The sequence below is a fragment of the Mytilus galloprovincialis genome, chromosome 2 (genome assembly GCF_965363235.1).
Source record: "Mytilus galloprovincialis chromosome 2, xbMytGall1.hap1.1, whole genome shotgun sequence".
NCBI lineage: Eukaryota > Metazoa > Mollusca > Bivalvia > Mytilida > Mytilidae > Mytilus > Mytilus galloprovincialis.
The window spans coordinates 105,494,244-105,504,590 of NC_134839.1; the positions used below are offsets into that span (position 1 = coordinate 105,494,244).

General features: G+C 29.9%; 1 long non-coding RNA gene across 1 annotated transcript; it reads left to right on the forward strand.

Annotated features, from left to right (window-relative positions):
* Positions 1-1,670: 1,670 nt before the first annotated feature.
* LOC143062488 (uncharacterized) lies at positions 1,671-10,235 on the forward strand. Its single transcript, XR_012974784.1, has 3 exons — positions 1,671-1,814; positions 2,608-2,727; positions 10,103-10,235. It is a non-coding gene; the product is annotated as an uncharacterized LOC143062488 (long non-coding RNA).
* The last annotated feature ends 112 nt before the right edge of the window (positions 10,236-10,347 follow it).

Genomic DNA, 10,347 nt, shown 5'->3' on the forward strand with positions numbered 1-10,347 from the left:
ATGAATAAACTCATCATAGATACCAGTATCTGTGCCAGACGCGCGCTTCATCTACAAATGACTCAACAGTGACGCTCCAATCAAAAAGTTAAAAAGGTCAAATAAAGTCCGAAGTTGAACAAGTGCGTAAGTTGAGTAATGATAGTGAAATTTATAAACATGGGTCTTGTTTCAACTATTGTATTTTAGTATACTAAATTATAATCCTGGTACCTTTGATAACTGTTTAGTATAGGTACTTCTTTCTTAAATATTTATATAACTATAAGAACTAAATTTCAGTGGATGTTATATTAAAATTAGAAGGGTTTTAGAGTCAAAATACTACATCTGATTGTCAATTTTGCAGAAGGAAGTTGTAATTTAACGTTCTTCATAATTCCTTAATTCTTCAACACATAATTTCAGAAAGGTATGTTACAAATTATATCAGTACCGACGCACTTTTTTCATCATACACGAAGTCAATTCATTATATGCATAGTGTTTAAATGGACATGTGAGTAAAGCACGATAAGTATGCTGCCACTTAAAAAGTCAACATGTCATTGCCACGTGAAATTGTACGCAATCATTCTGGGGAAGGACTAATTTCTACTTAATTTTCACCTGAAAATTATCAGTTAGACAATACTAATTTCTTTGATGAGACAATAAACAGTACGATTACTACAGTATAATATCGAATGGTACATTATCGGAAATAATCAACTATAATATAATTGATTTTAAACGTTCACATATAGGCAGTCTGGCTTGGTATCGAACTCTATGTGACTTTAGTTGTCTTACAGGATTTTCACATATAGGCAGTTTTACTGGGTATTGAACTCTATGCGATTATTTGTCTAACTAGATTTGCAGGATCATTGTTCGGACATCCTGGGTTTGCAAACATTCAGTTTGGTTAATATAGATATTGAAATTTTAAGTACCTGTTGAGGTATAAGAGATTTTTCTGAACATAAGCCTGTGTTGGATTTTTTATTGTTTGAATTAAATGACTGTCTGAAAATTCTTTTTAAGGGTGTTTACACTAAAAGAAGATGTTGAAATAAGTTTAGATAAAAAGCTACTCGTAACAAATTCTTTACTAGTTTCACGTACGTTTAAACAACTAAAGGATCAATTGTATTTTGAATAAATTGAAGTGTGAAAACAGACGATTTTCAGACAGCAAATTATACGAGATTTTTATAATAAACAAGTATAGATTAAAATTTAATGACCAATTGAGATTATTTCAAACTTAATTATTATTTTTGCATATCACAAAAACGCTTTCTTTTAATTATTCATATGTTAGTGTGATATTCGAAAAAAAATCAAAGTGGTTACAAAGTTGTAATTGAGATCGCTGAGTTATAATGACAATACAAACTCATTTAAATAATTATTATTTGAAATGTTTGAATGACAGCAACTAACAATGTTTTAATAATCGAAAACGTCATTGATGTTTCTTGCATAAGTAAAAGGACGGTAACTATGTGTTTGGTAAATTAGTAAAAACTGTTGTAAGATAATTATCTTGTTGGTATACGTATTTACAATAGAATAGTTTTATGCAGAAATTGTATCACTTATTTCATACCTTGCGTTGATCAACAGTTTACGTAAAAGGATGTGTTAATCACTTAGTGTATGAAATGATAGGTTAGATAGTAAAAACATGTGATTGACAGTTACTGTTAGTATATCAAACTAATGTGTGTGAAATATGTATACTTGATAATATGTTGAAGCTGAAACAACGCATTCACTAATTTCAGAATATTTCACTATCGGATCCTCCAACCACTTCTGTCATACTGGTAAGTTTAACACTTTTTTTTATACTTATGTAGTGAAAAATACTAGAAGGAGTATTCAAATAAACACAATTCAGTTTTCCTTTTCAGATAAACAGATAATTTACTTCTTAAACAATCTTTGATAGAATGAATGTGGTGTTTACACAAAGTAAAAGACGACAGTACAGAATACAGAAAATAGAAAAAACAAAATTTGCATGGCTCTTTCATAAATATCCCCAAGTAAAAGACTAATAGTTTAAGCAACATTTTGTTACCTACAGAAAACAATATTGTTACATCTAGACATGATACATGTATGGTAGAAAATATTATGATATCCTTTCAGCTTCCAGTGATTATTATCAAACACAGTCCGATGCAGATATCAATATTTAGAACTATCAAAACTCCTCACAACACATTAAATTGGTTGTTTTTTTTAATGATACATACCTTGATAGTGTCTAATAAGAGCTCAATTCTTGTTTTATATTTGTGAAACTGTAGCCGGTGGTCTCAAGTATACAACAAAATGAATAAAGCACTTCATCAATTTCATGCGTCCGTATTTCTGAATTTCATAAGGAAATATCACGGCCAAATATTTGAACGCCAAGGATGCACAAGAACCAAATCAATTGAAGACTTATACTATGTTAAAAATCTATAAAGAATAAAACTTCTCGAAAACATATACGTATACACGTATACATGGAACAGCGATACAACTGATTAGAAATTTCTATATTCAAATATTGTATGTTCCAATATTTTTGTTGTAAGTGTTTAATTTTTTTTTTTTATTTTGCAGGATATGTTTTGGTCTAAGTGTTTACTGTGTTTTATAATAGTAATATGCATATGTCTAGATGTAATCATGTCTTCTCCGCTGCGATCATATCAAGATGTTTTGGATCAGGAAGACAGAAAGGTAACTTGATATAACGATATAATAGTCTTAATACCTCACACACAGTTAATATCATACGATAAGTGTGTTTCAAATATCATGTATGTAGGCAGACTAATATTTTAAACTGATGTCGATATTTCGTTTATCGTTTGGTTAATTGCACTATTTCAATTTCATCAAGATAGTCACCAGCTTTGCTTAAAAAATAAAAAGCAAAGAACATCCATAAATGTGTCATTTCTATAAAAGCATAATGTGTGTAATTACTCTATTTTTATTTCTTGTATCATTACGTATACAATTATAATATGTTGAACTAACATTTAATTATTTTTCAATAACATTTGTAGACTTTTATGCGTTGACTTCGGTCAATTACAATTTTAGCTCTTGAATAATATTAAAAAGGTTAGATTTGATTATCGCTTAGAAATGTGCATATGTGAATATCGCATTTTTCGATGATGTTGTTAATTAAAACATATATTGTTTTTATCCTTCCATTTATACCTCACGCTTGAAGCTTTAGTTGTTTAAATCTAAATAATTGTCTTCAATTATTCAAATAAATCGACATTGTTGTTGAATCGCGGACTGCGAAAGAGGATTTCAAAATGAACTGTTACGTAAAACGAATTATTCACATTACCTCTTTTCTCAACATTGAAGCATGGTAACAGAAGACTTCACTTGTACCAGTATATATAATATACCAAAACTTTATGTGTGAACCTGTCATATGTACAACAATCTGTTGACTGCAGGATAAATTCGAAATTCTTCTCGGAGTTTGGTATTTCAAAGTCAGACACTCATAAAACAGTTATGAGCACTGTCTAACCTTTGATAGAACCACCATCCCGTCAATAAAATCTTTTTTTTTCAATTTAATTTCCGGTATAAGCTAGCAAAGTACAATGTATGTAATTGTAGCATACATTTTGTATGAAAACCACCTTCAATCTGAAACTTAAAATAAAATTCTTTGAAAATCAAAGTCAATGAACTAAGTCCTCAATATCATTCAATCTGTACTATCAAAAAACGCTGCAGTTTCAATAATGAGCTATCTGAACATGTAAGGTTGAAAATTGTGTTTTAATTAAATCGTTTAAATATATATATATATATATATATATATATATATATATATATATATATATATATATATATATATATATATATATATATCAGTCTAAAAATTTTAATGTACATCATCCAAACGGCATCAATAAGAAATACTAACAGTTTTGTTTTTCACTCATTTTTATTGTCAATATACACAGTCACGTATATTGAATTATAGTGTTTTGTTTATATTATGATATTCAGGATTTTGGATTTTGGATTAAAATCAATAGACCAAAACTTACCTGTATTATTACTGATCTATTTTAACACCTTATACATTATGTATCAGTATTGTTAAAACTTGTGACACGGAGGAAGGCCATTTGTTGAGCCGAAATATTTGTCAACACGATTTAATAACAACATTTTCGTATAATAACATCTTATATCAGTACCGTTGTGCAAATTTTTAGACTGATATAATTTTTTCCTTATCTGCATAGTATCGCCTATTCTAGACGATCCGGTACATAGTAAATTTGCTGGTTGGTCCTTTTTATAGACTTTTATATACAAAAATTTGTCAGTATAAAATCTAACTCTAACACTGTTTGGTGTAATTTTCAGACTAAATAAAATTAAATTTCAAAATGCTCTTAAAGTCCTTTTATTCTCTACATTGTTCTCCAACCGGTTTCACATCTTTGTGATAATCATGGATGAATGTAACTAACGGTAACGTAACGTCACGATAATAAGTCTGTAACAATGCATTTAAGGACGTAACCCTTACAAAAGTAACGTCTTATCTGTTTAGGCTTGGTTTGTACTTTTGTATAAACATATTTTCTTTATTAATCCTCATTTCTTCGGTGAATTGGTCGTCACATTGGTAAAATGGGAAAACATTGTATTTGGGTGATTTGGTACTAGCGCATGAATATATATATAAAGGATAATTTAAATAGTACAAATATATGTTTTTAAAAATTCAAATGCCTGATGCTCATTTGAAGACATGATTTCAAACTAGAAACGTGCTGGTCTTCCTTTTTGCACCATGTTTTGATTAAACCAGTCCTTGAAAATTGAATTTAAACATTCTAAAATAATTCTTCCCCATTTCCATTCTCAATTTTATAAAATAATTCTAACTGTTTATTTGATGTAACAAGTAATAACTATGACTTTTGTTTCGGGGGAAACTATTTAAGTTTAAATCAAATCACATCGACATACCAAAATATGGACTTATGAGTTTCTGTTTTTCTTTTTTTTTTTTTGTTTCTTTTTTGTCAAAATTGGTTTGTTACCCTAAAGCTGTTTGTATGGCGTCAATATTATTAGATACTTGTTTGGATGTAACTATGCAAGTGTAGTATGCATGTTTTATATAGAGTACAATATTTAACGCATTTATAAAAACAATTAATGTATTTCAAATAGCATCCAGATCATGTCAGATTTTGGTTTAATTCGAATGTGATATAATACAACTTTGTTTTAATGGTTTTAAATTTCCCAGGATAATGATCATTCTCATGAATCGAGTTTAGTGATTTTTATACAGTCTTTGCTAAAGATAATTTATCATGAGAATCGGATTATTGTGATATAATTGAGGTATATCTGAATTGATATCTTCGAGTGACTTGGTGTATCTAACAAATCTCACTACGAGACATATAGATTGTAGTTTTCGCCGAGAATCAGACGAGAATTTCCGACAATGATATTTAAATGCATGGTAACTCAAAGTAGGAAAATTGGCCCTTTATATATAATGTTGTCTTGTTTTTGTACATTAAAAGGGCTTGACATGGCGAGATAATCTGCGTAACCCTAATTGTCGGGTCTTGAATGATTTTACTAAACTAGAATCTACAGCAAATCTCAAAATGCAGCTTAAAACTGTTTTTTTTTAAATAAAAAAAATTACGCGAGTTATGCCGTTATAGCTTGAAGCGTGGTTTTTATGGTTAGCTTATTAGTATTTCATTATTCAAACTATGAAGAACACCAAGTTGTATCGAGCACCTATTGTATATTTTTATTGTTTATATTCACCCCACATATACCAAGCTTTAGAATAGTTTTATTTACACACAAGAAATTTCTTGGTATTCCTAAACGGACGATTATATAGACAGAACAAGAAGTATACTTAACAACAAAATTATTTCATTTACCTGTGTATTATATGACATTTTTTTTTTTTTTTTCAAATTTGATGTTTTTCTAAAACTGTTTAACATTTCACAGCAGTTTTATACTTTTACTTTCAAATTAATAATTCATCCCTTATTTTCATTTATGTATTTATTTATTTACATTGTATCACAGATCAAATTTATTCGTTCATTGTGTATTTATCTGTGTCACTTTGTTTTTTGTGGAGTTCATTCCAATAGATATTTTATAGTTTGTCTTTCTATGTTATACTACTGTTTTTTATATAGATTAGACCGTCGGTTTTCCCGTTTGAATGGTTTTACACTTGTAATTTTGGGGCCCTTTATAGCTTGCTGTTCTGTAAGAGCCAAGGCTCCATGTTGAAGGCCGTACCTTGAACTATAATGTTTTACTTTTATAAATTGTGACTTTAATGGTCAGTTGTCTCATTCTCACTCATACCACATCTACCTATATCTATATATATCGTTTCAACTGTTTTATAATAGAAAATTTTCATTCAAATTGCATCCTTTATAAACCCGAAACCAAAAGTGCTTTGAAATATACTTGCTTGTCTGTAAAATATTAATCATGACCTCCACTTTTAACTATAATAACGTGATATAAAAATTATACTCTTAACGAAAAGATTAAAACTATAAGGTCTTTGTTACAAATAGGAATTAAACGATCAATAGGATAAAAAACACGTTTGCTACATTTATTTGCCAACACAGAAACGATGCTAAACACACCCTTTTCCTCTATGACAAATCATAAATATTCACAAGCAATATTTTTTACATATATTTTTTGATGCGACTGTCATACATGTGAGAGGTTTAGCTAGCTATTAAACCAGGTTCTAACAGGTTTCTACATCAGAAAATGTCTGTACCAAGTCATGAATATGACAGTTGTTATCCATTTATTTGATGTGTTTGAGCTTTTGATTTTGTCATTTGATAAGTGACTTTCCGATATGAATTTTCCTCGGAGCTCAGTACTTTTGTGATTTCAAATCGCAAATCACATAATATAATCTGTTTAATAAGGGAATGCGATGTTTTCAGTTCAACTGAAGGCCCTCATATACTTCAACAACACTAACTATAGAGAAAACCCTGTACAATCATATGTTACTATTATATTAAATTCCTCTACCATATACCCAAATTATGGAGGTATTCTTACCAATTACGTAATGTTGTTGTGATCGCACAGTGCTAACGGAACATTTTTCCAATTTAGCAACTGCGAATATAAATAAAGTCAACATTAATATACCACTATTCATCAATAGATTAAGCAAAATCCAATTCGGGTTCAGAACTAAAACCGAGGGAAACATGTCAACTATAAGAGGAAAACAATGGAACAACAGAAAAAAACGAACAACATCAAAAACATACACCAACATACATAGAAACGGACTATTTGATAACAAACAAATAAGATATGATACTAACATTTCAAAGGTATGTGTTAAAGTACGAACGACCTAAGTTCCTATAACCGAAAACATCATCCACCAAGTAGCATACATTGTATGAAACAAAACGATCTGATGAATGACATTGTCTTCGACATATGAGTTTGAATATCCCTTTAGAATCTTCCTTCTCTCTGTTACGACGACTCGGTCAATGTCAATGCCTTTGGATTATTTTATTCCAATACATTCCACAAAAAATAAAAAAAGGTATAAACTGATTATCACAGAACATCAATTCTTTCATTTTAAAAAGAAGGATGGCAATTACACTAATTATTGCTTTAGAGTGCACTATTGGTAACTCTTCTGTCTTAGAACTTTCTTCTGTCATTTTGCCTAATTCTTAGTTTTGTCGCTGTCAAGAAGAAAACACACAAGAGACAATTTCATTTAATTATCTTTTATCTAATACTATTAAATAACTTAGTGTTAGATATACAAGGCGTACAATTTATCTTCCGAAAAACCTACAGGATAATTTTACATTTCGTTTTTTTTTTTTAATTGATGGATAAGTGATGCCTTGCCTCAAACTTATTTGTGTTCTATGTTTAGAGTATAAATAAACTCATCATAGATACCAGGACTAAATTTAATATATACGCCGGACGCGCGTTTCGTCTACAAAAGACTCATCGGTGACGCTCGAATCCAAAAAAGTTAAAAAGGCCAAATAAAGTACGAAGTTGAAGAGCATTGAGAACCAAAATTCCTAAAAGTTTTGCCAAATACAGCTAAGGTAATCTATGCCTGAGGTAGAAAAGCTTTAGTATTTCAAAAAATTCAAAAATTTGTAAACAGTAAAATTATAAATATAACCATATCAATGACAATTCATGTCAGCACAAAAAGTGCTGACTACTGGGCTTGTGATACTCTCGGGGAAATAAATCGCCACCAGCAGTGGCATAAGGTTGATAAATATGTTCGGATTTCAAATTTTCCGGAAAATATCGTGATAGTGCATTTTGATAACGATATTGTCGTGCAATGATTGACAGTTTTTATAGGTTCTTTGTCAGTTTTTCGTATAATAGTGGATTGATAACTTCTAAATTTAGCAGGTATCGATAAATATTAAATAAAAAAGCATTTCAGTAGCACAACCAAAGTTGAATGTTAAAGGTTAAATGATATTCGGTCTTTTTCACTTTAGCATTTAAATAATAATGATAAAAAAATAAACTTGAAAGCCAGCAAGATCCTCGTTTGCATGTTTGAAAAGCAGGACACAGAAACAAATGAAAAAATAAGCTGCCAGATAAGTTATACATACAAAATTAATTCTTGATAATATATAACACACAAATGTTCAATTTCGTTAAAAACCTTGCCATATGAATTTCGAAGATGTCGGGTGATAAATACTACAATTCACCAAGAATCAATTTAGCATATCTAAATTATATTTATATCAATTTTCGTTGACTTATTGGAATAAAAAGATGATTAATAGAAATAAAAAATACGCATGTTTCACAGAGCTGATGTGTCCCAGTCCTACTCATAATTTTGGAGATTTTGCAATTTTAAAACGTGTTTTCCAATGATGTATTTAATCGATTTAAACACTATGCAAACACTATGCATAACATTGAACAAATCTTACCAAACACCATAGACTTGAGGAAAGACTGCAGATAAAAAGATAACTGAAGGGCTACCTCTTTTTATTCTTCTGGCATATTGGTTATTTTATTTGCCTTCTTGTATAGGTCAAATTAAAAAGTTAAGATTTGCATTTAGATAAAATGCAAGATTTGTCAGGGGTACAAAATTAAACCTCGTACAGAACAGAAGACCCGGTCAGCACAGAAAAATATCTCCTCTTACATACGTTTTTTTCTCGAATTTGCGGACGATTTCGAAAAACATTGATCTACCAAAAAAGATTTTGAAATATATTACAATAAAAGTAGAACGTGAATCATCGGTACCCTTTATATATATAATAGTATTCGATTATAAAAGTTTGTTTTAATCACCTGATAAATCTACCAGCTATTTATCAACGGTATCGATATTGTTATATACTTGCATATGTTGATGGGTGTATAATGAACTTAATGTCAGAAGATTAGCCGGAACAGTCATCTCTAGTTTATGCGCAACCTTGTCTCTGATATGTGTTACATCTATTGATTCATTTAAAACAATGTTGATCATGTTCAGTACAGAATTGACGATGAATATTTCTACAGTGTTTCAGTTCAGAAATCGACGTTATATATTTACCACAACCAAATGTTATGTTAAATGTCATACTAGATAGGTACAGCTACTTTTATTTTTTTTATAACTCAATTAGCAAATTAGGTTTTTCTATTCTCTTGTTTTAACATCCAATTGCGATAAACGTTATTATGCAAATGCTCAAAACTTGTATGCTGGACAGCATTGAAATGATGTGTACCTATAAAAAGCATGCAGAAAAATCAACTGAAAACAAGGACATAATCGGAACAAAATTTCGTTTTATGGCACCGATGACAAAAATTTGGTGACATGTGACTGTGCTCTTTAACCCCAAATGTTCACGGATGAATTAGCATTTTTGTTCTTGATTTACCTAACCGAACATATTTGACTGTTATTTGCTTTATAGGACTAAGTTATTAATAAAACAAATAAACAAATATTTTACTTTTGCAGATGGTTGCCTTGGCTCATATTATGCGGTTAGCGATGGCTTTACCAGACAATGGGATGTTTTTGGATAAACGGAATGCTGGTACTGTAGATACGTTATATAATCTTCCAGATTTGTTTACAGCAGGTCGATGAGGTAATATTTCTTTCTAAAATAAATTGAATTGTTAGTAAGGACACTGATTGTACATAAATATTTGAGGCATAATACAAATAATTTTTGTTGATGCCAACAAAGCAGTACGGCA